Source organism: Vidua chalybeata, chromosome 2 (assembly GCF_026979565.1).
Source record: "Vidua chalybeata isolate OUT-0048 chromosome 2, bVidCha1 merged haplotype, whole genome shotgun sequence".
Taxonomy (NCBI): Eukaryota; Metazoa; Chordata; class Aves; order Passeriformes; family Viduidae; genus Vidua; species Vidua chalybeata.
In genome coordinates, this window is record NC_071531.1 from 61,962,851 (window position 1) to 61,990,594 (window position 27,744).

Here is a 27,744-nt window from a genome sequence, read left to right on the forward strand (position 1 = left end):
ATCAAATTGGAGAGAGTTCAGTAGGAAGCAGAAATTCCTAGGAGTGGAATGAAAGAACTCAGACAAAATATTGTCATGATTTAATTATCCAATGTATTGCTGATAATAACTAAGGAGAAATGAAGTTATAATAGACTAAAAATATTTGAAGTGTAGAAACATCCAGGAATGAAAGTGCACCCAAGCATGATTAAGAGACATGGGGACGTAAAACTCAAGTGGAGATACATTTAAGCCAAAAGTCAGGTCAGATTTTTCAAAAGGAAGACTGAAATATCTTGCAAAGGAACTACTGAAACCTGTGACTTGTGGAAGTAGTTTGAGCAAAATAACTCAAGAGGCCTGTGGAAACCAATCCTGCTCCTAAAAAGACTGAATGACTTAACAAGTCTTCATACATAGAGTGTGGTATATTTGACCTTAATTAGCTTTTCATGTAACAGAAATTTCCAGAGATAGGCTCTTTAAGTGAAAGTTTACCAGATGTGTTAATTCTTTGACTTTCTGGGTTGGACTGGACTCTGAAAGAGGGATACCTTGGGTAGAAAATTACTCTGCTCTTCTGTTTGCCACTCACCTGCTGTGTGACTGTAGGCACATCACAGCCTTTCCCTTTCAGATAGAACTGGGGAAGGAGCCCTGGTGAGCTCAAGTTTCATTGGTGAGGGAAACAGAGCCACGTGGCACCTCAGCTGTTGAGAAATCAAGCACTGTGGCGGAGGGTTTATTTTGCAGGCTACACATAGCAAATGTAACCTCTTCCCCAAGGTTAAAACAGCCAGTGTTAGGAGTTATGATAACTGGGAGAGATGGCCCATGCTGCCAGAAAGTGAAGAGGTCCCCAGGCTGCCCTATAGCCAAGAGACGTGTGAGTCATCTCAGGAGATTTCTGGGGCGTGTGAGGATACTGAGATTTGCTGCTCACTGCAAAACACAGGCTGAGGACTGGTTTTGTTTGTCTCATTCCTTTTACTTTCTTTGTTAACCTTAAGTCAAGAGCTGTGGAAATCAAACAGTGAAGAGAAAGTTATGGGCAGGAGAGATTGCAACTCTTGGTCTGATAGTGGAGCTGGTGCATTAACTCTTAATATTTTCATGAATTGAGGAATCGAGTGGTTACATTGTGTTGCCTTATCAATAAGTCAGGGTTCCCACATTCGTATTTTCAGGAGCATCAGTGCTAAAGAGGGGCTTGAAATCTACCAGACCTTTATTAAATTCCATATTTGGTCTAACATGAAATTATTATCTAGTCTCAAATTTTCAATACTTTGGGCATCAATGAAGACAGAATACACCAAAGATGAGGAAATCTTTCCAGTTGCTTCTGTTTCCCAAGTTCTGCAAGAGTTTATTCTGCAAGCTTCAGGCTTTGGAACAGCAGAAATAAAAAATTCTAAGCCCAGTTTCCTAGGATTTAGTATTGGTAGATGGAGTTTTGCCTTATCCTGATGTGTATTATCTGTTCTACTGTCAGCAAGTGTCTGTCTTGACTAATTAGTAGCATCTATGAGTCCTCTAAATTATGGCAGTGATTTAAGAACATGCCACAAAATTTTAGGAAAAAAAAAATAAACATGCCTTCACGTGTCCTTATTGATTCTGTCTTTCCTCTTTCTCTCCTCATAAACTTTTAGTGTATATTTGGAGTTAGGAAATAAATTATTTGCATTCTTCATCACCCAGTCATAGGGTAAATTATCTTTTTCTTTGTCTATAGGTCTTGTTAAGGATTAATAATTCCTTTGATTAAATTAAACAGCAGGGTACCTTGAGTCACTCAGCTGTTACTTCACCTGTAGGCATAATTACCATTAGTAATAAAAAAAAAACTACTCTAGGAAGTTCCTAGTGCCTGAATTTGTTCTGAAAAACATATGTGTTTATTAATTTCCTAATAAGAATTTAAGAAAGCAGGAAATAATGAAAGAAAACCATTATGGTCTCTGTCCGTGATACGTTTCACTTTATATTACAGCTTTGTTGAGAACTCAGCCACAGTTGTGTTACTTATGGCTGTGTAACACATGCTTCTTAGGTTTGAGGATGGCTCAAAAAATTTAGATTCTCACTGAACATTCCAAGGCTCTTTTGTCAGCTACTTTTTAGTCTTGCCTCTCCTTTGCTCTCCATTTCTACAGACAGTAAAATTTCCCTTTCTTCCATATACTCTGAATAGTTTATCAGCTAATTTTCACTTTCCTGGGTCAGGCTATTGTCCAAATGTGAATTTGAAAAGCTTATCTCAATTTGAAGCAAGTTCTATACTGATTCCCTATGCAAGGGAATAAGACAGGGGTGTAGGGGGAAGAAATTTCTCAAGTTCTCTCTTCTTTACCTTTGGAAAACTGGCTTTGTGCTTTTTTTCCCTAGTGTTTTCACTAAAATATTCTGATAAGGTTACCTAATTCTTCTGGATGAATTAGAATGTAAAGCAAATACAGGCATGCAGCACAAAAAGTTTGTATTTGATATTTTAAAAATGACAATTTCTGTTCTCAGCATAAACACACCAAATATGTGAAGCATGTCACAGATATTGTCATACTTTTGATATTGCAAAGAAATATCCCAGCAGATTTTGGAGCTGTCTCCTTGGTGAATAAGCACCAAGTCCCTCTTCTGTCCTGCCCTTAGCAATAAGCCCACAAGCCTTGTTTAAGGTACAGTACAGCATTATAAAAAAGACTCAATCTGTGCCCAGTTTTAATATTTCAGGGATATCAGTCTAAAATTTTTCACAAGCACTTAACAAACACAAATACACTTAAAATAATCTATTGATAGATGTAGAAAAAGGCTGCCATATCAGATCATATGTCTTCAGCCTGTCTAGGGTCCTGGCTAATCATTCTTTGGTCACAGAATAATATTGGATGCTAATAAATCTGCCAAAACAGATTTATCTGGGCTTGCATTAATCAAAAGTGTTTTAAATTGTGTGTTTCTATTTACTGCCAATTAACAACCTGATCATCTCAGATGCAGTTCTGGTATGACATGGCTACGTGAAGAAATCAGATGGACTGCCTGACAAACAGTTTGTAAGCATCAGGCTTTATTCTTGTGCCGTGTACCATCAAGAGTCATGATTCCTTGAGAATACCTGTAAACGTCAGTATGTTTTCTGTTTTTTGAAAGTGAGGAACGGTTTGCAGATTTTTATTTATTTCAGTAATTTTAGTATAATTATGGCAATACTGTCAAAGTTAATTCTACAGCAGAACCTTCTTTTTTCAGCAACTCAGAAAAGAGGTTGAAATATAGATTTTCAGTAGTGTTACCAAAAATTGTCTCCAAATTGACTGCCACCTGTCAAGTTGTTCAACACCTGAGAATGTGTGTGGCCAAGAACAGGACCCAAACTCCTGATAATGGCTTTTGTGCTTCATCTAGCAGGCTGCACTCACTGCTGACACACTCCCAGCCTGCCCGGGAGTGTGAAGTGTGTGGAGGCTGCCTCACACAGACACTTGCAGACCACAGGGATTGGGTCATGGATGGGGGAAGGGGGCAGGTACACATGTCACCAGCCATCTGTCACCATCTCTCTCATGTTATCTGATTATGGACAGGTTTGTCTGCAATTTTAAGCAAGGAGTAAGTGTTATTAAATAGATGTCTGGCTTAAAGGAATGCTTTGCTATTGCAAATTTAACACTTGATTGACATCCCTGGCGACTGGAGTCTTCCCCCTCCCCGTGAGAGAACGGAACAGCAGGCAGTCACAGGCACAGCCTCACACCTCTCCTCGGGTGGCTCGGCCTGGGAAATTGTGCTGGGAGTGAAAATTGGGTTCAGTCGTTGGACCCACTAAAGAGCTGCAATAACAGCTGGCAGTTAAGTAGTGTAGTGTCAAATATTCCCCAGTGAAACTTTTTTTCTGGCAAGCAGAAAGGATAAGAATAGTCTGTAGAGGATGAAACACATCCAACACTCCTATCTAACTTCACATTATGAAAAGAAGGGTTTCTTTTGGGAAGGAAACTTGAGAGACATGCAGAGAGGGCTAGAGCTGGAGGTAGGAAAGCACATTTCAGTAGCAGCAGGGGAAGAAAGGCATTGACGTTCAGTAGAAAGGAACTGGCCAGCAGAGGAGTGGAAGCGAGGATTCACAAATGACTTGTCAAAATGTACAATGAAACAGGGGAGAATTTCTGCTTTAAGACTATTTAGTGAGAGAGCTACTCATAAATTTCCTTTCCTGGTTTGCTTATATTCCTTTAATATTGTTTACTGATTAGTTATTTAATATCTCCTGTGGGAGCATCATACACTTTGGAATCATTGCAATTTTCTCAGTGGTAAAAAGAACATTGGCAATAACCCTGGATGCAGCTGGAAAAAAACAGCAGTCCAGAGGCAATTGCTGAGGAGTTATATTATTTTACTCCAGGAATAAAGAAAAAAGCCATGTATTTTCCCTCACGTATGGGGGAAAAATTTTTTGGGAAATGAAGTTAATATATTTTTTCTGCCCAAGGAACAGGTATTTGCAAAGAGTTCAGACTTGCCTAGTCAAAATCTGATGAAAAGAAAGCACTAGCTTGCATTTAAATAATTTCACCTTTGCCTGCCCTTTAATCCTGAGCTGCCATATTTTTCATTAAACTTTCTTCACTCTGCTAATGCCCTTTCCACAGTGTCACTTCCAGTTCATGAAACCTTTCTGCCCTTCTGAAAGTTCCTTCTGTTACATGAAGTAGCAGTGGTGCCTAAAGATTGTGATTTGTTTGTTTCTGTAGTGGTGAATGTTGCATTGTAGTTACAATGAAATGTCTGTCAAAGACAATGTAAAGTGTTCACTCACACCAAACTGTTCTTGAACTAATGCTCTTGGAAAAGGTCAGCTTGAATTAAAACTGACAGGATACTTAGTGTTACAAGGAAAAAAAAAAGTTTCTGAGTGTCCTGTTAATCCAGCAGCAAGGGGAAGCTTAGTGAAAATCCTCCAAAAGGATTTTAAAACCAAAGCCAGTTATATAGTCTGGATAAAAAAAAAAAAATGGAATTAGAAGAAAAAGGCAAGAGAGACCTAGAATTGGGCTGAGACTTCACCGTGCTGTTTGTTACTGTTTCTATTAAAGTGTCATCCAGCTGACATCAGGACTTCATCATGCCAGAGGCTGCCTCACTACGTATAGTCCCTGACCTGGAGAACTGTTCTTAAGGCTTGCAAATAAAGGCAGTTTCCTAACAGGACAGAGAATAAAGTTTGATGAAAACAGGTTCTCTGTGTAAAGAAAATACCTTATCCACACTCCTAAAAACAAAAAACCAAAGCCCTCTTGCATTTTTCTTAAATAACAACAACAACAAACCAAACAAAAGAAAACAAACAAAACCCAATAAACAATCAAACAAGCACATAAAACCCACTAAAACTAACAAACAAAACCCAAAACCACAAACACACAAACAACAACAACAAAACAACCCAAAAAAAGGAAAGATAAACTGGAAGAAGTTTGGCCAACTCCCAATGACTCCCAGTGTAACTTCATACTAGCTGCTTAAATGTGTTTTCTAGAACAGACTCTTAGATCAACCACAGCAGTATAAACTGGAATAATTTGTTTTATGACAAATATAAAACTGGTGGTTTAAAACTATAAAATACATGTTAAACACTGAGTTTCCAGTGTCTCTGATATGAAAAGAGCAAAACTTTCAAGGCTTCTTTCTCTATAAGTATTCTTTAAGCAGAAAAAAAAAATTCAACAGATGATTCCTCTGAAGCTGTATTGTTTAATTTTAACATAACATACAATAGTCACAAATATGTGGGTCTTGGACAACACACATGTAATTAAGAGCCACTTTTTGTACTGTGCGTTATTTTGTTTGCAAGCATTGAAGACTAAACCTGAACTCTAAGTTCTACCTTCTGTATTCTTTATCTTTATTTATCTGTCTATAAAATGGGCCAGAAGCCCTTGTTGTCATGATCATTCTGTATCAGCTCAATAAGGAAACATTTGAAACAGGTTAGTCAGGGTATTGCAATGAAAAACTTGAAACACTCATTCCCTGAAAACCCTTTATCTTTTTGCTTTCAAATGGGAATATTGTATTCTCCATAAAGAAATGGATGTAAATAGAGAAACATATAGAGCTGAATTACTCTTATTCCCTGCTAATGCATTAGTTCCTGACAGTAAAAGCCTGTGTATTATGTGAGTACAAGCAAAGTAGGTACTGTATGAAAGCCCATAATAGATCCAGTTTTAAGAAGAGAAGGAGATACACATGGTAAGGTTTCTTTCAGGGCTACATATGTTGCTTAAGTGGAATCATTCTAGGGAGACAGTCCTTGAAGGTATTTGTACTTCAGAAAGTTGCAGGGACAAAGGGATAAATGAACCTTTGCCACAGGCTGTGGCAGGGTAGGAGGCACATGAAGGCAGATCCTGTGGAGCTGCTGACATGCTCTGTGTGGCTTACCTGGAGTAATTTGAGTAATTTATGTCTGCGTCCTCAAGCGTGAATTGCTTTCCAGTTCCCATTTTCTCCCAGGCTGACAGTCATTAGTCGCTGCCTTAATTCCTCTGCTTGTTTAGCTGTAGAGTACAGCATACAGAGGGGAGGGGAGAATCAGTGCCAAGCATATGAGCCACCTTTTCTGCTCCACATGCTGTGCACAGGGACAAAAGGGTGAATCTGTCTGGGTAGCATGGCCAGGCATGCCAGAGGTGTGCAGTTATTACCATCCCTCTATGGGAGTGTGCTCCAGTGGTGTTCCAGTAGAGTGGTCGGGTAGGTACGTTAGTTCTGTATCCAAACAAAACCTGGGCTCCTGTTTCAAACACACTTTTAAAAAGTCAATCCACATTCTGCTTCCATTTGTGGCTCATGACAAAACCATTGTTTCAAAATCCTCTGCAGCAGTGGACCAAACCATTCCTGCATCAGTAACATGTAAACTGAGTTTTTAGCCAGCTGTTGAACAGGTAACATGTTAATGGGAACTGCTCAGTCTACTCTCCTGCATCCTAGGTTGTGCTATTCACACTGCTCAAGTACTTAGTGCTCCTGAGGTCAATTTCATACATCAGTGGGTGCACACTCACCAAAATTAAATAGAGGCCTACATCAGGAATACAAGCAGTTAGAAGAAAAAAAAAAAAAAAAAGGCAGCTGAAACAACAGTGGGGGCTTGTTTTTCTTCAAATTTTTACCTCAAGAAGGATATCCTGTTTAGATTGCATGGAGAAGCTGGCTGCTCATGGCTTGGAGAGGTGCAGTCTTTGCTGGGTGCAAAGGCAGCTGGGTGGCCAGGCCTCTGGTGTTGAACAGAACTAAATCTAGTTGGCAGCTGGACACTGGCAGTATTCCCCAGTGCTAGTATTGGGACCAGAACTGTTTCACATCTTTACTGAGATTTGGATGAGTGGAGAGTGCATCCTCACTAAGTTCACAGATGACACCAGGTTAGATAAGGTATTGATCTGCTTGAGGATAGGAAGACATTGCAGAGTAATCTTGACACAGTTGATTAATGGGCTGTAGACATCTGCATGAGGTTCAAGGTGCTGAAATATCAGGTCCTGCACCTGGGCTGCAGCAACCCCATGAGCACTACAAGATGGGGGAAAAGTGGCTTGAGAGCTGCTCAGCAGAAAGGGCCTTGGGGGTGCTGGTTGACAGTTGGCTGGATATATGCCGAGGTGGCCAATGGCATCTTGGCCTGTGTCAAGAATAGTGTGGCCAGCAGGACTACAGAAGGGATTATCCTGCTGTACTCAGAACTGCTGAGGCTGTACCTCAAGTACTGTGTTCAATTTTGGGCCACTCCAAAAAGGACATTGAGATTCTGGAGCATTTCCAGAGAGGTAAAACAGAGCTGGGGAAGGGTCTGGAGCACAAGTCCTATGAAGAACAGTAGGGGGAACTGGGGTTGTTTAGCCTTGAGAAGAGGAGGCTCAGGGGGGACCTTATCACTCTCTACAACTGCCTGAGAGTGTAGCAAGGTGGGGGTTGGATTCTTCTGCCATATATTAAGCAAAAGGACAAGGGGAAATGGCCTTAAATTGCACCAGGAGAGGTTTAGATTTGATATTAGAAAATATTTTTTCACTGGAATTGTGGTTAGGCATTAAAATAAGTTTCCCAGGGAGGTGATGGAGTCACTGTCTCTGGAAGGGTTCAAGAGGTGTCTGGATGTGGCACTTGGGGATATGGTTTAGGGGTTGCTTGTTTTTCCCAGGTCCCCCACGGCTCCGGAGAGCCTGGAATGGCACTGCTTCTCGGCGGGACTGGGGCTGCCCTGAGTCCCAGGCACTTCTGCGTTCCACGCATGAGGGTGGGCTGGCTGTGTTCTGCCGTCGGCGTGAGGGGCGAGACAAAGAGGCAAAGGAATTTTCCATTCCATCCGCGTGGTTAACTGGAAGGCTTTAATGGCCACGGGGAGCTGCGGCAGAGAACCGCGGCTCACTCCCAGCGCCGCGTGGACAAAAATGGCCCCGAACAAAGGAAGGCATAGTGTTTTATAGGGGGCGGGCTGAGGGAGGCAGAAGCCTCCCTCGCCCAGTGGGGGCAAGCTACGGGGATGTGATGTGGACCAGGGTAACCAACGGGGACGCGACGGGGGCGGACCAGGCTCTGGGGTGAATGGGGTTGCGGGAATGGAGTGACAGACACCGAACTCTCCGGAGTGGACACGGGGGTGGTTACATGACTGGCATGGTGAGCTCCAATGTTAAGTAACCCGGAGCAGACCACCATAGAGGGGGGAAATACGGGGGTGCACAGGGGTACACAGAACTGGCTAGCTAACACATATCAGAACCCCTAATCTGAACTCAAACCCGGGATGCAACAGGTGATAATGGCTGGGTTGACAGTTGGGCTAGATGGTCTTGAAGATCGATCTCTTCAAGCCCTGATGATTCTGTGGTTCTCTACTTAATATTCACGGACATCCCACTACCACCTTTCCCTCAGTAGAGGTTCTATAAGACCTATTCTCATTACCCAAACCCTTTTTTCATTTCATTTTAAGGGATCAGTAGTCTAAGATTTTCAAGATCCATATCACCATGAGCTTCAGTCCTCCAAAAAATGTGCTAGAAATTAAGTCTCAAAGATTATAGGGAGGATGAAAAGAGAAGGAAAAAGGAATAGATGCACATAATTTTGTAAGTCCACAGGCATGCATATATACACATATACATGTCTTCTTGTGATTGTGCGGGTCTTGCTTCCTTGGGATGCCTGGCTAAAATAGTGACATCCAGTTGCAAAGATCTTTTGTCTTTGTTATCCTATGGTTTATGCCTGGGAAGGTCCTTTGCAGGGTTATGAACCAAGTCATGTTTTAATTTTCCAAATCGGAAACAAAGCACATCAACTAATCATCAGAAGGTTCTTGGATATGTTTTGTCTTGGAGGTAAAGCTTTCCAAGACTTTGGTCTGTAGTGTCAAAGTAATGGGTGTTAGGAAACGCTTTTAATTGTGTACTAGGTAACTTACTGTGAGTGAAGAACTTATGGGCAGATTATGTGCCAGTTGCCTCTCTAAAGATGCCTTGGGTCCCTGACCTCAGCTGCTCCAATGTGCACCATCCAACATCAACCAAACAAAAGATTAAAGAAAAATTTATTCTCCTTGATGCACCAGGGCTTCCTATGTTGAACAGAAGAAGTAACTAAATTATTTCAGGATAGGAAAGAACAGAAGAAGTAACTAAATTATTTCAGGATAGGAAACAATGGAAAGGACTGTTACTGTTGTTATTATTGTATTCAACTTCAATCACAATAAAATGTTCACTACACAAAAAAAAAAAAAAAAAAAAAAGAAATTTCTGCAAATTAATTGTACAGGATTTTGTCAAAAGTAAATGTAAAGAGAAGCACACACCAGACTCCTCCCTTTCTCACCAAATATAATTTTTCAGTTCTCTCCACCATTATTTTTCCAGTTAGAGCTCAGTACAAGAAAGACCAGTTGGAGCAGGTCCAGACGAGGTACACAAAAATGATCAGAGGGGTGGAGCAGGTGCTTCTCCTATGAGAAAAGTGTGAAAGAATTGGGGTGGTTCAGCCTGGAGAAGGGAAAGAGACCTCACTGCAATCTTTCCACACTTAAACTTTTTAGCCTGTTGCTATAGGGCGAGGGGTAATGGTTTCAAACTAAAAGATTACAACTAGATATGAAGAATTTTTTTTTTTTAATGAGTGTGGTGAAACACTGGAACAGGTTGCCCAGAGAGGTGGCAGATGCCCCATCCCTGAAAACATTCAAGGTCAGATTGGAGGGAGCTCTGAGTACCCTAATCAAATTGAAAAAGTCCTTGTTCATTGCAAGGGTGCTGCACTAGATGAATTTTAAAGTTCCTTTCAACCCAAATTGTTCTATGATTCTATCTTTAGTATTACTTGTAATATTAGTAGTGAAAAGGAAAGATGGGAAAAGAAAAGAAAGAAAAATAAAAAGGGTTATTTTTTTAGTGGCTATGCCCCCCTAAGTAATTAGCTTAAAAATTCTAAGACTTACTGGTTGGTGGCAGGTAGCAGGAAGAAATTAGTTCTTTTAAAAGACATTAAAAATTGCAGAATCAAATTCCAGCTTGGTAAGATTGTTGTCTGTGTGGAAGAAACTGAGGAACAAAGTAAGTATCTTCACCATTGCATTTAACTCAGTGTAGAAAGCTTTCATGGTAGACATATCCCTTTTATTGTATGTAATTATGATCCAGAATAGTTCTATCTCCAACCAAACCACCATTTATTTTGAATGATTTCAGTGTCTATTGAAAAAGAATAAGCTGTCTTTTTGTGCTTTTATTAGGACTATAGAAATAAGATGAACCTTGTTAGTAGGGTCCTCTGGACTGAAATAAGTTTAGTCCTCTTATGGTTTTGTTTGTTTACTTGATGAATTCCATTTTCATGTGTGTATCTCTCCTCCTTAACTCTGATAGTCCTGTGTCGCTGTTGCAAAGAAGGCTTGCAGTCCAAGCTGATGAGCCTGCTGCTGCAGGAACAAATGTTTCTGATTTGAAAAAGGAATGCAAAGCATGTCCAGAGTATATAGTTAGCTTTTTTTTCTCCTTCTCTGGTGTTTGATTTCTCTGATTTCTTTTTTTTTTTGGTTCTCCAATGAACTAGTGTCAAACTGATACACTTACCTAAGCATATGTAGCCAGGATTTGATGAGAAGTCTTTCATATGAAGAGATAATTTGTGTTGAACTGTCTCTTACTTGAAGCTCTGTATAGCTTGGAGTGTTCTGAGTTCATTCAGTCATAGCCACAGCAGCTATGTGGCTGCAAAGATATAAGTGTTAGCCCCCTGCATTTAGTAAATAAAGCTTAGATTTGTTGGTGGGTGGGATTTGGCTCACATCACAGCTACTGGAGTGCTGGTGGTTTGGATGTAAGTGGAACTTAGCCTAGCAGAAAATGCTTTTGAAAATCTTTGTTTATTAAGAAGCAGTTTGGGAATAAAATTCTTGATAAGATTTGCATAATTTTTTTATGAGATATAATCCCAAACATTAACATTGTTTGAGTCATATGGAGCAAATTGGTTACCATGCTTATGAGTTTCTCATGCCTCTAACATTTTATTAGTGAATCATCATGAACTTTGTCTGTCTCTGTTATGTTTTCTCTGTTTCCCACTTTGCAGTATGACTTTAGCCCCCAGCAGAAGAAGGTTGCATGACCAATGACTTTAGTGTGCTGTCTTTACAGCAGAAAGCTTACTGCTAGAAATTTTGTCAGCATGCAACAGCTGACTTTGACATGTGCTCAGAAAAAAACAAATTGTTCTATTTGAGCACATAGTTTGTGCAGTCTCCTGGATGGTTGGTACACTGTGGTTACACAGTATAAATGTTCGCCAAACTTCTCTCTATCATTGTTTCCTGCAGGATGTGCTTTTTTGTGGTTTACAAAAAAGGAGAGAGGAGAGATAAGATGGGTGATGGTGGCTTTCCACATTTTCTTTTCTTCTATGCTTTAAATCCCCAGTACCCAGCAGTTACCTCTCCCATGTACAGTCATCCTACTGATGTCTGTATGTAACTAAACTAGACAATTTACCTGGATCTGGTGTAATTTAAACAAATACTACTGCTGTGACCTGATGGGATTTTCGGAGAAGAGAAAGCAGCCGATGCATGCGAGCACCTCGCCGGCAGTAGGGGTGATACAGCAGGGAAGACCTTGCAGTGTCCAAGAGGATCAGCAGTGGGGAGGTTTGTCCAGCCCTCCAGTGCAGGCCACAGGTCTGTGACACTTCTGTAGTCTTGAGGCATAATTTATTGTTCTTACAGACACAGTGTGGTGCCCTTTGTACAGAGTGGACAGTGGTGTTTCAGCCTGGTGGCTGTTTCAGAGCTGCCATCTGGAGCTCCTCCACGATCACACAGTGCTGAGATAGAGCTCAAGGCTCCCTGAGGCCAGGCCAGGGTGCTGATGGCCAGGTTTGGCATGGGCCATGTCTGGGCTCACCATCCATAGCAGATACTAGAGGAGCCACCATGGGCCTGGGGCTCCTCCGAGAGGGACTGGGTCGTCTTACTCCACCATGAAGCCATGGTACATTTTAGTCTTCTCTTAGCAGAGCAGCTTGCCTGCATCTCTCTGAGGCAAGCAGTTTCCATGCTATTGCCTCTTGCTGTGTATTGAGGAGTATTTGGCATAACAAAGATGATGTGGTGACTGGGAGAAGAAAAAACAAAAGGAGCATTGGATGGCTTTTCAACACTAAAGCACTGTCTTGGTTTGAAAAGACAGGTGTCTGCTAAGGACAGCAGGAGCCTCCCTTGAAATGGAGAATGTAAATCTCCTCCCTTCAAATTATTATAATTTTGAATTTAAGGGGATGTCAGGCAAGGATATGGGAGTGGGAATGACTAGCAGTTCTTTATTAGGGGAAAAATAAAAATAAAATAAAAATGCAGTAATACAAAACAACACTGACAGAGTCAGTGTTGGTCAGGGTGTTGGTAGCAGTCCGATTGAATGGTGGCTGCAGTTCTCCTGGAGTGGCAGATGTGGTTCTGTTGAAGCATTGATGCTGCAGAAGGGTGTAGTTTTCCTTTGAAGGTCCAGTGGTGGTGTAGATGGGCCTGGTCTTCCTCTGGGAATCCAGTGGAGAAGACAGCTGCTCCTCTGGGAATCCAGTGCGAAAAGCCTGCTATGGTGTCCCAAAAACTCAGATTATATCCAGGAAGGAATGCTTGGCTCCTCCCCCTAGGCAGAGCATCTCACAATGGGATGATGTAATTTTATCAGTCATGCAGTAAGACTCAATGGCCCATTAACAGAAGATATTTCCCAGAGGGAGGATTGGTTGTGGAAGAGATAAAGAAAACTGCCCAATTAACAGAAGATAACTGCCCCACCTCTAAGAGACAGCAGTAGAATACACAGCCCCAGCCACATTTCCAACCCAAGACAAGCAGCAAACAGATTCATGGAGGAGTGCTGAAGTTTAGGAAAATCTCAGTCTCCCACTGTGTCTAACAGGGGCTTAATTGTTGCTTTTTTAGTTCTCTTTTCTTATGTAAAGAGCTCAGATATTTATAGTAGTGTTGATTCTTTCAAAAGGAAGAGAATAGGTGTTAGAAAACATGAAGTGGTTCTCATATATTAGCTCTGAACCTCATCACCCATTTTTAGTGTATGCAAAAATTCCAAGAAACTTATCTCGTTCAGAACAAAGAAAATGTGTGGATGCAGGAGATGCCTGCTACCTGTCCTTGCAGCATACAGGAGTGCAAGCTGCCAGTGGAGCAGGTTTGTTTTCATCTAGTCATGGTTATGTTTTCTGCCAGGCTACAGTGGAACAGCTAAGGACTGATTAATATCTCCTGGCAAAGGCTGCTGAGACCAGCTTAAAAAGCAATGATATTTGAGTCATCACAAAATGCTGCACAAGCAAAGAGGACTCTTGTTGCTTCATAGCAATGCATAACAGCAAAAGTAATTCTTCCTGAAATAAGTTTTAAACAACATTCCCTCTGTCATCTTCTGCAACAGCTTAGGCTGTTTGGAGTGGGGAAGTTTGTCTTGAGCTTACAGTTGTGTGTTCTTCAGTGCATGGGTACTGGGAACTTTCTAAAAACACTCAAGACCTCAGGCTGAATTCACTGTTCAGTTTTTCAGCACATACGCTTTTATGTCTTTATGTCACTTTTTAAATTATGTTTGGGGACCAGGATCACTATTTTACTAAGTTATGAAATGTATTCCTGGTGTATTTTTGTTTTACAACAATTGAAACCCTACCAGATGGCTCACTCTGTCTCTTGCTGCATAGCTAGGACAATTTTTGAGATAATCTACTCTCCATGTTCTTTCCTTTTCAACTCTACAAAGAGCTGTCATTTTTAGGGAGGATGTGAGAGAGGACAGGTTTATGTGCTGTGCATGGGGACAAGTTGTTAAAACTGTAAAATTTTATCTAAGCATCATCCCTTGTCTTCATTTGGTGGCAGGTGTCAGCCTAGTGATTTTCAAAAGGCCAGAGACTCATGTCAGTGTCACCTCCTTGTCATTTCCTATGTCCCAGAGACTTTTCCATCCCATTCATCATTCAAAGTGCTACTGAAGCTGAAGAGGGAGACACCGCCAAAAAGGAGGAACTGCTCCCAAATCAAGGCAGTTATATTATATATATGATTTTCAGAAATTGTGTGGATTGTGGTTCTTCTTTGCTAGAACAGGCTTCCCTGGCTGAGCCTGGCCAACTTTCTCTCCTTCATTGCTGCTGGTGTGTGTCTCCCTTGAAACATCATGTGCATTCTGAGACCTTGTGCTATTCAGGGCACGAGATGTAATCAGGCTTAAAAGGGAAAGAGAATTTCCAGTTTCCTGAAATTTGTCTGTTGAGACCCATACAGCAATTGTTAAGACTTTGCATTGTGAATCTGGGCTATGAAACAGTTGTCACTGTGTTAAATGTGGCCAAGAAGAAGGAGCAACTGCAAGAGAAGCATAATAGTGTGTTCTGAAAAAAGGTGAGACTCATTTAGCATAGCCATTTTTTATTCCATTTAGCAAAGCCATTTTTTTATTCCATAATGAGGAGACACCCTGGGTTTCAGAACTATGAACTTATTCTTTTGAAAATAGAGTAAGAGATGGCCCTTTTATCATGATTTCCCCATCTTTTTAGAGATGCCTGTTGTGTCTGTGTATTAAAAAGATAAAACTGGTTTTACCTGCCCCAACAGAACTAGCTGCAAGTATGTGAAATAGGTGGTGTTTGCAATGTGACAGCAGATCTTTTTCTTGCCTTTTGTAAACACTAAAAATAATGTTCTACTGGTTTATTGGTGCTAAATATAAGTAAATTCCTAATTCTGTTGTATCTCAAAATCTTTCTTCTGTCAGCCATTTTTCATGAGAAAAACACATGTACAATCCAGGTGCAGTTCCTAATAAAATCAGGTTTTATAGCCTTATGTATCTAATGTTGCCTTGTACAAGTGGATATTTCCAGCTGCAATAAAAGTTTCTGAAGAACATTCTAGTTACCTCTTATTTTGGATCTCTGAAGTGAAAATGCGAACAAAAACTAAAATAATGAAAAAATCAGAATTTCAAAGTTCCAATTTGGGAGATGCATTAAAGCCCTGAATAAAAGAACCCTTCCCCTTTACTACAGTAATGTCTAGATATGAACTCCGTAATGTATGGCTCTTAGGTTATCTTTTCCTGTGTCAAAGAATATTAATAATGAATATTCACCTTCAATACATATTTAGGTGTTAGAGGATGTCATCATAAAAATGGATGTTATTCATAAAAAGATTTAGACATGCATATGTGCTGCGGGCTTCAGTTCCAGTAAAAAAATGAAGGAACTTCTACTTGAATAGTAAATTAATGTTGATAATTTTTTATTTAGAAAATGTTGTGCAATTTCCAACTCAGGCTCACTGAAGTCCTAAATAGGTGCCAACATGTAAAATGTTGTGTTAAGCAATCAAATACCACTTCAATATCTCTGTATTTGTATAGCCAATCACAATCAATGTACTAATCACTGTTAGAAAATATAACATTTCCTCTTCAAAATGGTACCTGATTATTAACATAATCAATATCACAGGCAGCTGCAACAACTGATTATAATGAAAGAACATCTAGCACTTGTGGAATAGTGTGTAACTGCAGTTTTGGAACAAACATTTGCCTCTTGAAATAAAGCACTAGTTCTTTTGAATTTTGTTGGGGTTTTTGGATTAGCTTATTTTCTAAAGGTCATACCCCTCTACTTTTCTGCCTCCTGTCCCCCCCAGGCAGAAGGGTAGAGAGGAAAATTAAAGCTGGTATGGGGATTTTTTACCCCGTCTCATTTTCCAGCACAGCTTCTGACCAACTCATTATTTATACTTCCTGGGACTGAAACATTAGATTTTGGGAGGAAATTTGTCAACCCTTGGGCTTTCCACAGCAGGTGAGTTTTAATTGAAATAATGAAGGGAAACGCTCTCTGTGTGGCAGTAGCTGGTAACTCCCCTTCTGAACTCTAGTGCCAGTGGGGGAAGGTCTATACAAATAGAAAATTTGGGGTGTCCTAGAGAAGCTCACAGACCTGTCTGGATAGCTCAGACTGAAGTCAGTGGCAGCATTTTCCACTTGTGTCTAACCTAAAATGTGTTAAAACCTTAGTATTATTTCCTCCAAGCATTTAAGAATTATCAAGAAAGACATCTTGTTTACATGCAGAGATTAAAATAAAAACATTATTCTTCTGTTGTCGGACTTGCACGTTGGAGTCTCTGCTTCCTTCAGTGAGATGATATCTGATATTGCCATGTGAACAGAAGCATAAAATCCTTTCATGAGATCAAATAGCACATATCTGTAGGTAGCATCATGTTTATTAGATTTTTATCAGTTAATACATTTTCCTCTCTCTTTCCTGTTGCTTACTGTGGAGTGGAAAATGCGCTGATTCAACACCCATTCACGTAATGGTTTTTATATTCCCTGATATTATAATTGGCAAAATAATTAAGTTATGCTTGCTACAGAATTACAACAGGGTGAAAATTGCCTTAAAATTTAGCATTAGGATGGAGGAAAGGAACTGATACTCGAGGTTCCTTCAGTAGAACACCTACCTATCTCTGCACACCTAGCTTTACACGCCTACCTCTGCAACAGTAAAAAGTTCTCAAAAAATGCATGGTATTTTGAGGACTGAGGAGAAAATTAGGGACTGTGTCCTGTGTTTGCTTTAGGATTCATGAAAACCTAGGGGAGGTGACAGCCTCATGGTGCCAGGGAAGGGGGAGAGCCTGGTGTCTCCCCACAGAACCTGCTAGGGGCAGGGAACTTCACCCCAGTGGGACAGACTATAGGGACAACTTGCTCAATAACGGATTCACACCCAGGCTAAGGGTGGTGCAGGAACAGCAGCAGAGAGGAACTCTCTGACCCCCTCCTGCCCATAATTTTCCAGCAGGTCTCTACTCCTGCCTCAGAGACTCCTCTAAGTAGAGAGGTCTTCATGAATCACCATGTGTCAAGGGCAAGGTTAGAGCTCAGTAAGTAATAAATAGTCTTTATAATACTTAGATCATTTGGGGAAGTCTGAACATTTTGTTACACCAGGGATGGAAATGGATTAGCACAAGGATTTAGAGGACTTGGAGTATTTTATTTCTCTGTAGCCCCTGTGAAATAAATGCAGTAGTCCCAAGAGATGTGTGAATTCCCACATGATTTCAGTTTCAAATGTTAGGATGCTCCTACCTTTGATCTGTGATAAAAGAGCTAGACAACTATCTGATGCCTTTGCTACAGGCATTCTCACAAGATGTCCTGTAGTTGCTTCTGGGACTTTTAGTGTTAATGGCTGAAGGACATAAAACATCTATTTAAGCATGTCACACTTGTAATAGACCTCTGGCTAAAGTTTGATTCTTTGTGAAAGGAATAGCATTAGACACTCCTCACATTTTCCAAAATAGTTTCTTTGTTCTTATTAAAGATTCATCCTGATTTTTCTCAGTAATATCAGAGGTAAAATGAGGCACTATTTGGAGGTATTAAGAGGAAAAGGGATGGTCTAGGGTATTTATATAATGCAAATTGGTGTAAATAACAGGATTTGAGTCTTCCTCTGTCGGCTTTGCTGTGTACTTTCCAACAGTTGTGACAGGGGAATGTAACCAAGTTAGGAGAACTAGGAGAACACTTTCCTACTTAGGGAATCAAGAGAAGTTACAAGCCACCAGACATCAGCATTAAACTTAGGATAAGACTCATGAAAAAATTATAATAATCAAAGAAGCTGCAGAATGAACCACCCATTCCACTCAATTTCTGCAGCATAGTGGGTGAGGCACATTTTTTTCTGTATAGGCAGCAAAACTTTTGCTTACCTACTGGGTGGAGAAAAGACCTGGGTGGTGTGACATTCAGCTCTGTGACTGTAGCTGCCAAATTCTTTAGGTTAGATATTCTACCTAATAATTCAAAGTCTGGTATTGCTGTATTCTCTGAAAATAATTCAAGCCTTGTTGTATTGGGTGTAACAGCTGCAATAATAGAATTGCTTCAATCAGCTCAATTGAAGATGATGACCGTGATTAAGTGAATGCAATAGAAGAGATGAAGCAACTTACTCAAGATAGTAACATCAGCTACAGACACCAGGTATCCTGGCTCCCAGCCCCAGCACTTCTCACCAGACACCAGGCAATAAATGTCAGTCACACAGGCAGGGGTAATGGCTGGGATAAATTAAATGACTGTCAGAAAGAAATTTTCATGCTGAATTTGCATAGTGTTAAGGACAAACAATTGACAACAAAATGGGGCAACACAACCCCTGTCTCAGAGACTTTAAAGTTAGAAGAGTAAGTTAGATCATTGAGCCTGACTTGCAGAACACAGACTTCCACCTTTTCATCTAGGTAACCCAGTATAGAGTTTAAAGTTAGTTTTGATTAATTTTCAGTTTTCAGTTTAAACTTTCACCTAGCCATCCCAAATCTGAGTTTTCCATTTGGATCAAAGCAGAATCTGTGTGATTTCTTAGAAAGACATATATATTTCCTCATCTTCCTGGTGATAAAATCTGTTCTTTTAAGGAACATGACTCATTTGCAAACAGAGAGCATCCACAGTGATGGTGAGATCTTAGCTGTTTTTCCCGGCCCTGGCTAAATTGCAATTTAATGCCTTGTTCTCCTTGTGCCTTGGAGCAAACTCCTGAGAGTACCATTATCAGTATTCTTCTGCCCAAAGGCAATAGATAAGGATTGTCTGTTTTCTGGGATTACTCACTGTCTGAACAGCAGAGATATTTGGAACGTTTTGCTTCTGCTGCTGGTCAGCCTGAGTTGCCAGAACCCAGTCAGTAAGGAAACAGAAAGCAGATTTGTAGAGAGCAAACTCCACAACATCAAACCCTCAGGTAGCCTGATGAAATAGTTAAAGGGTGTTGCATCCACATTAGTGTTTGATGAAGGGGGAGATGAGTGGGTATTGGTTAATCCTTGCATCTGACTTCTTCTAAATGTTCATGCTCTGTGGATAAAATCTTGACCTCAATAAAGATGGAGTCATGTTTGCCTAAGCTGAATAGTGTCCAGCGCTGCATACTATTCAGTGCAGAGATCACCCCCAAATGTCTCCATTTTTCTGCAAGACCCATAGCTGGAACATTACAGTGTTACAGGAGTGCTCTCATCAAGTGCATAGAGCACAGATCCTCAGTTGCCAGCTCACACTTAGGAGTGCTCCAAGGTAGTGCCACTGATAGGAGCAGGCAGGTGGCTGTGAAAAGCACTCCCAGAGCAACTACCCTGGCTTTGTCAGTTCCTCTGTTCAACAGAGACTCTTGTCTCCAAAGCAGTTCACCTTCCATGTTCCAGCAAAATCCCTCTTGCTTTCCCTCTTTGCATGAAAAACACTGAGAAGTTTCTCTTGGAAACACAACTCCTTTATTACTCGTCAAGACATCTATTTGGTTAAATACAAATAATAAGTAATCTCTATAGCAAAGGGAAAAAAGGCATTCCAGCTGCCTGAAAACCCTGAAAAGGAGTAGAAAGAACTTAATGTGTTTTCTTAAATTGCATTCGTGGCAATGCATCCTTGTGCATACTATCATGGGTAACATAATGCAAATTGCCAAGGCTGACAAAGCTGCTGTAAAGCCAGAAGCTTTGTGCTCTCAATCCTCAAGTGGAATGGAGATTGATCTAAGCTCCCAGCTTACCAGTTTAACAGATTTTGCATTTTTTTTTCCCTTATCAAATCAAAATGATAATGACACATTCCTTTATAATAATTTAGAAATGTAAATATAAATAAATTTGAAGTATAACCAAATTAATTACTCTAAATGGAAGCATAATACCAAGTAAATACATAAGGAAACAAAATCATTAATTGATTTGGCTTCTTATTATAGTGAAACTGTTTGAGAGGATTAACAGCTCCTTTCTGAAACACTGAACCCTGACACGATGTTTACATTTCCATATATTTTTAATGATCACATAGTTTACCATTTGAATAAAACAGCACCATATGCTTTAGCTGTATTAAATTCTTCAAATATTAAACACTAAATATGGAATAAATTATCATGTAAAGATCATTAATATTGGCAAGCCCCTCTAATATGCCATGTCACTTTAGTTTTAATATGCCAGGACTTTGCTAAAATGAAATGCCTCTTTTTATTTACTACAAAGTAGAACTGTTTAATAGAAACTCATGGGAAAAAAAAAACATAGACTAGACACAAATGTCTTAATTTTGTTTAAAAAAGAAGAACTTTTATACTTTCTAATACAAATAGAATCATTTTCATGGCTTGGATTTGCAGCAGGATTTTTTTTCATGTACAAGTGGAAAATTATGTTATTTAGATCTACTTTCAGAGCAAGGAAGAGAAATATGCAATAATAAATGCAGCATAGACTGGCTGTACTTTGACAGCTAGGATGGGCTTTCTAGTTTCACTGAAGCATCTGAAGGAGTAAACCTGCTAGAAAGGTATTGAGAAGCCAGTTTCTTTAATGGCAGGTTATAAATGGAATTATTTTTCTTGACTGAGTTTAATGGCAGATAGTCCCTTTAATTTTAGAGTTAGCCAACACAGACTAGAAACAATTTGCAATACTTGACCAGGAGGCTTGCATGTCTGCAGGACTCCAGGGGCAGACTTTGGTGAAAAAGCATTTATCTGGCACACTTCTGTTTATGAAAGACTTTATTCTTGTCAATCTCCTGGCTTTTGTGGTTCAGCCCTTGCATTGCTAGTTAGTGAGAACACTTTATGGCATGGGTTAGGAAGTCTGAGGCTCTGTTTGATTTCTTCTGAAACCTCCAAGCAGACCATGGCACCAAATATGTCTTTCAAAGAAATTACACTTAAACCAAAAGCTTGATCTGTAATGGGATGCCATCTAAATCCTATAATGGAAGTAATTTACCAGATTGGTTTGGAGGTGTATTAAGGCAATATAGGAACCATGGTCTGCATCACTGATAATGTTATCCATGCACTTGCTAGTCCGTTAGTAGAGTGATTCATCTGAGACCTGCAAAAGGGCCAGTCCATGCTCCCAAGCATGCAAACATCCAGACAAAATAGATCACAGTAGCAACTAAACAGCTGTTCCCTTTCCTGCCATACCTGCTGCTGGTGTATGATGGAGCAAACGTCCATTTGTGTTCCTACTTTTAACAAGATCATATAAGCCTCTTTGAAAAGTGTCCTTTGAGATGGATGTGTTTTCCTGGTAGATACTACATGTAGCTGCATTCCCCAGGCTTGCTTTTCAATTTAGGACAAATCTTGAACAAACTATGTAGCTGCAACCTACTGAACTTAACCTGGCATTAGCCACCATTAGAAAGGCATGCTCTGATAACTTCAGCAGGCAGAGGAGGTTATTTAAGGGAATGCCTTATCCATATCACATAATCACTGAGATTATTCCTTGCTATCTTTTCTTTGTACTCTCCACACAGAACACAACTGTAGCTGCAGAAACACCAGCTGTGTTGGCAGGGGTAGGCACAGCTTCAGGAAGGGGGTGCAACAGGCTCCCCTGCAGCCTAGAAGGAGGGTGCTGAGATGGGGAGCAGGGTCAAGGCTTGCATCACCAATTCCCTGCTGGACTAGCATGCAGGTTTTAAGGTCAGTGTCCAGTCCAGCTGTGGTTCAGGGTAAGTAGCCTGAAGGAGGCTGGTTTCTTTCAGTGCCTGGTTTATAACCAATTGTGTCAGTGCAATATGAATTTGTGTGTAATGCAATAAACATGCTCAGTCTGTTCAAAGTGAGGGCTTTTTAAAGGTACAGTCAGAAAGAGGAACAGTTCATCAGCCTGAGTGTATCTTAAAACTCTGCCTCAAATACATAAAAATAGCAATGCTCAAATAATCCCTGAAGTGCCTGTAGTTTATTGAGTCCTCTTGAGTATCACCATCCCTGTGGCCAGGTAGAGATAAGTGGATTAGTTCTAGATATGAGCATCTGAACTTATATTTCACTGCTCAAATTTATACCTGCTGAATTTGAGTCTATGATCCTGTTGTAGGGCTCAGCTATCTAAATTTGCTATGGTTTAAGATATAGTCCAAGATATTTAAAGTGAACAAAGAAAACAAATCCAACTTGAGGTGGAAGAAGATGTTCTTTATGTTTGGTAGAGCAGGGCAACCTCCTCTAATATCTGGTAATGTTTTTGCTGTTCATATCTATTTGTTTTCAACTATCAAGAAACACTGCCTCATTTGCTGTGGTCAGAGTGCTGACTCTCACATTAATTGGTTTTGTTCTGCCTGTCTCTATTCATCTGCATGCCCTCGGTAATTCTGACATTGGTTTCAACAGTGCAGTCAGGTTTTCTATCTGCTTCTCATGGAAGAAAAAGAGGTGACAAACTGCCTTCATCAATATGGTTCCACAGCACTATTAAATGCAGATATGAGTCTGACTCGGTATTCTGCATTGCTTGACGTTTGTTTTCTACCAAACACTTGGGTGGCTGATAATGAGTGTTTTCTTGTTTAATCTTTGTTTTTACTGCTAAAATTTAATATCTAATAAATTTAGCACATTAGCAACTGTTACTATGTCAAGAATATGATATCTAGATAAAATAGATAGGATAATCTCTATTTTTGTGTCAGGTTCTTCTTCTAATAATTTCTCTCAACAAGAGGCAAATGCTTCTGCCAAAACAAGTACATCTCTGCCTTGTTTGGTCCAAAAAGGGTTTTGCTTTGGCACCAGACAGAACATTTTCACTTGTTTTGGTTTATATCCTAAACTTAATTTCTTCCTGAATACTGGACATAGGTTTGGCTGTTGATTTTCTCCATAGCTGTCTGCAAATTCATCTTCTGCTTATTGTGGAGTCTGATTTTGCATATTTTTTCCTGCTTGCTTCTTGCCTGTAGTATGAAATCCTCTGTCACATTATGCACTGGCCTCAAGCTGGATTACACTGCCCTTCTGAACAGGAAAAGCCTGAAAATTGTTCCAAATTCTAAACCACAACTTTGTGTGTTTTGAGTCATCTGGCCATTTAGGCCACATCAGCTACAAAAAGAGCCAGTGACCAGATTTGAGGAGAATTAAATCTATCATCTCCTGACAGAGCTCTTTGCACAGACAAGGTCTGCAGCACGGTGAGCAGCAGTCCTGGGACAGCAGCCCACAGTGCTGCTCAGAACAGGTGCCATCAAGGTCGAGGTGGCCCTGTTACCTGAGCTTGATGTTGCCTGCTGGCCAGTATCAGCATCTGCCAGATGTGTACTAGGAGAAGCTTTGGGCAGGATTCCTTCCCAATGCAGCCCCCCTTCAGCAACACCTCTCCTCTCTCAAAGTCCCACGGTGTGACACAACAAGATGGTTTGGGGCACGTGAGCCCCACACGCAGAGAGCAGTGCCCAGTGAGGGTGCAGGTCATGCTGGCAACCCTGTGTTCCATCTCAAGACAGTTTTGAGCTCATCTGTCTCTCGTCTTGCACCTGCTTGTTTTCAACTACACCTTATTCACTTTCAGGCAAAGTGCTTCAAATTCTTGCACTAAGGTTTCACTGTCAGTTACACCTGCCTTAATTTGAAACTGTTAAAAACAGTAACTGCTCCAGAACCTGCTATTGTCATTTATCAAGGCAATTCCTGTCAGTCCTCCTTTTGGCAGGTCTCTTAAGTCAGCAGGTACTTACAGATTTCCATGCTGTTTCAGCTCTGGATTAGCTTTTAAAGGCTATGCACTGTTTGAAATTGCTTGGAGCAGCAGCTGCAGTGTATGGCACACAAATCTGAGGAGGTTGTGGTTGAGGCAGTTTGGATGGCTGGTGAGCTGAGGCACCACCCCAAAGTGAACTAGCCCACAAGGAGGAGGTTCTGGAGGCTGTAAGGCTATTGGCTGTTCCTGGTTTCTGTCTGAGAACAGGCTGAGTGCTTTGCATCTTCCTATAGTTTCTTTCCTGAAATCCTGGCTTTGGTGTCAGCTGTTGTTTGCATCCCACACAATGGGAGCCCTCGTACAAAGCTCCAGCTGGTTCTTCTGGGCTTTGGATGGATTTCCCCAAAAATAAATCTGCTCATTGAGAGATATGCCTTCACTCAGGATTTGGAAAAGTCAGTAAAAGAGGTTTCTTTCAGGAAAAAAATGCCTTTGGTTATATGATTTCCCAAAAAGATGGAAACAAAATTTTCCTTGCAGCTCTACAGAGGTTGAAAACAATGGGTTCCACCATCTGCTTGATGTTCCCTTCTGGAAGATCCAGTCTTTGTTGCACACGAAGACTCCATGTGGTGCTGCAGCCAGTAACTGTAAATGGCCAGCTGACCTAGTCCAAGGCTGCTTCTCATTAGCACCAGCAAAGTTAAATGAAGAGCCCAAGGAGGACATGCCATATGAAACATATGAGAAGATAAAGGGTTGATGGGGAGAGAGAATTAAGGAGCAGCAGGACTGGGTTCATGTGGTGATCTCCAGCCATTTGCTTCCCTGGTGATGGCCAGGCCCTCAGTTTTAGTGAGGTATGTTCTGTGCATGACCCAGGAACAGTGAGAGAGAAAAAGGAGCAATCTCTTCAAGATACCTTGTCTCTCCATTTCAAAGAAAGGAGAAAGTGGAAGTGGGATGGTTATTCTGGATTTTCCACTGTATTCTGATGACACGGGCCTTGCAGGTGTCAGAGTCTGACCAAATGAGAAAAAAGGTTTCTCACTACTATCAGGATATCCTAAGCATCTGTCTGAGCTGCGGGTTTGAGATTCATCAGAATCACAGAATTGTTCATTTTGTAAAGGACCTCGGCAGCTCATTGAGTCCAAGTCCCCTGCCAAGGCAAGGTCACCTGGAGCAGGTGACACAGGAATGAATTCAGGTGAGTTTTGAATGTCTCAAGAGAAGGAGATTCCATGATCTCCCTGAGTGTTCTGCCACCCTCAATGAAAAAACCTCACCTTATGCTGAGGTGAAACTTTTTGCATTTTAGTTTATGGCCATTGTTGCTTCTCCTGTCACGGGGCACAACTGAAAAGAGTCTGGCACTATTCTCTTTATAAAGGGCCATGCCCTTTCAGCTTGTGTCAGCACTCACTTCTTTTCTCTCTAAAAGAAAATGACAATCTTGATATCTTTCTACTTCTGAGCCTTTGCCAATATCAGGATTTCCAGAGAGAAGATCAAAAATATTAATTGAAATTAATTCTATTGTGTGTGTTTAGCCATCAAAACAAATAGAGTTACTTCAGATTTCTGGGAAATAGATATTCTGATTTATTTTAGCTGTCTGGGCAATGATTTACTGGCTGGTCACAAATGAATAATTCTCAGCTTGATCTACTGATGGGAATTTCTCATTACAGTCACATGTCAGGGAGGGGATTTACATTCTTAAACATACTGGAATTAACCAAGCCCAAACCTTGCCTGTATTGGTATTAGAGCAACAGGGCTGCTCTACAGCTGCCTGTAGACATTTCTTTCCCCAGCAGCCTCCTGCCCACAGTTTCCAGTGCTGTCTGGAGCACTGCAAGTCCAACCCTGCCATGCTGTGCCGGGAAGCTGCCTCTTGTGAAAGAGAAGCACCTGGCAGGAGTTGTGCAGGCACATGCAAACCAGCAGCCAACATGTGAGAACTTGTTAAACCACCGTGAGGTTATTTTTTTTTTCCTCTTCCTCTTAAGAAAAACAATTTTTACCTTTTTTTGAAGTCTGATGGGTAGTAGTAACAAGATGTCGGTTTTATTCAAACAAGACAGGTGTAATTGTTGCTAAATGTTTTTCTGTGCAGCACTGGTTATTGTAAATAATGCAGCATCACGTGTAAGACTTATGTTTAGTTGCTGACACTTGGATCTGTGAACTGTGAATGCTATGAACATGGTGGCATTAGCTCATGGCAGAGTGCTGAGAGTACAAGTATTTCTGAATTTTTATGTGCTGAAGTGTAAGTATTTTTGTCCCATAGATTTAAAGTAGATTTGTCTGTGCTTTGGCTTCTGGGGGCCTAAAGACTGCTTTTACAGTTGAATTGGAGGGTTTTGGTAATCAAGAGCTTTCCAAGGCTGAGTGTATTTGCATTTCCATATTATATTTCAAGTACAGTAACTAACCCAGAGTAGTTTGTTATTGCTGAGACAGCTAAATGAATGGCCATCATGCTGATGGTCAGATAACACCCTGTGGGGGGTCACCATATATATGTATATTAGTATGTGCATTGCACATAGTCACCCTTGGGAAATTTGGTTACTTAGTTGAAATCCAGTATTGGAGAGCTCTTGTATTGTTTTAAAATGGTTATTAGCACTGATGTGGTAAATTCAGCCATATACTCTGTCCATATGCTCTGTCTGTAGTTTACAGCAGTTTAGAGTACCTGTAGGATTCAGTCATTTACTTTTTCATGTCTTATAACTTTTTGGATAACTTACTTTGGTAACGAGATTATATATATTTTTTAAATTTTGAAATCTCAGTGGCAGATAGAATTTCCTCCTCACTTTTGGAAAACCAGAACAACTGAGGAGTTGGGTTTTTACCATTTGGCAGGAGAGCAAAGAGCCCAGGACCATAGTTAGAAAGGGCTGTAGTCAATCTTGTCAAAGGGTGATGCTGAGGAAGATCCTGGAAGGTCCAAGGCTGTAAGTCTCTGTTTCTGTCAATACTACAAACAGTTTCAGAATTAAGTTTCTGATACTGGGGTTTTTATTTACCAGCTAGGAAGGAGCTGTAAAGGGTGGCCCAAACTCTCCAGAAAGAAAGTTTATATCAAGAATACAAAGCTCTATGCAAACTGCAGGGCAGTGCCATGTTGAGGTCCTGTGCCTGAGCACAGCACAGCGCTGGTCCTGAAATAATGCATTTCTAAAAACAGAAAAAGAGAATGTGTGCCTGATAGCTGTACATGCCTGGCCCTTCCCCTGGAAACCTGATCAGAAAGCATCTGCTGAACAGAAAGGTGGTCTGTGTTGATGCACCCCCCAACTTTACTGTCACCAAGACTTTACTTTTTAGGAAGACTCACCTGCATGCCTTTCTTTCTGAGTATCTTTGCCACTTCTTTCTACATCACATCTCTCTGCCCCTGCCCACTTCCCATTGCCTAAGTCCTCCTCTTTGGCACTCACACTTCTTGACGGCCTGAGCCTGCGGCTCACATCAAAGGCCCTTTCCACTGAGAGGGGCTGGTGTCAGCACTGTCCCACCCCTGCTGTGACCTCCCACTCCTGCAGGGCTTAAAGTGCAGAGAAGGGGAAGTGACTGGGAGAGATGAA